Below are 719 nucleotides of genomic sequence, written 5' to 3' on the forward strand. Positions count from 1 at the left end.
TTTTGGTTAGGATGCAATAATCATCAATCTTAAAGCAAATTTAAGGAAAAAAATATCTTCGTTAAAAATTTTATCAGAATATTTTGAAGTTATTGACAATTGCGGAATTACCCACCTCATTCATTAATTTATTTTGTGTAAATTTTTTTTGTACTTTAAATAGTCAAAACAAGTTTTTTAGGTCTTAATTTTTTTTTAGGCATCATAGGATTAATCATAAGATTAATATTTATTACAAAAAAAAATAATATTTAAGGGTAAGTTAAGATATCAATAAGTTTATATATTTGGGGTATTAAAAATCCAAAATAAAATTAATTAGTAGGTGGGGGTAATTCCACTTTGCAATTATATATAGCTATAATATTTTGATGGAGTTAACATTTAGATTGAAAAGAGTGAAATTAGAAAGAAAATAAATATATTTTTTATTGAAATATTAAATTAAGAAGAAAATAAGAGGAGATTTTTTATTTCAAAAGATTTTGTTTTTCCTATGATTATTGGAAAGATGACAAAAATTTATGCAACTTTTCGTTATGATTAAATTATCCAAATTTTAATTAAAAAACACAATTAAATATTTCTCAAAGTTAAACGTAATTTTAGTCATTAATTGTATCTTTTTATTACCTTTCAACTCTTGGTGCAGACTTTTTTTTTATTTCTTAAAATTTTTAATAAAAATTTGATTTTTTTTTTTAATTTAGCTTGTTTAG

The sequence above is a fragment of the Dendrobium catenatum genome, unplaced genomic scaffold (genome assembly GCF_001605985.2).
Source record: "Dendrobium catenatum unplaced genomic scaffold, ASM160598v2 fragScaff_scaffold_1427, whole genome shotgun sequence".
Lineage (NCBI taxonomy): Eukaryota > Viridiplantae > Streptophyta > Magnoliopsida > Asparagales > Orchidaceae > Dendrobium > Dendrobium catenatum.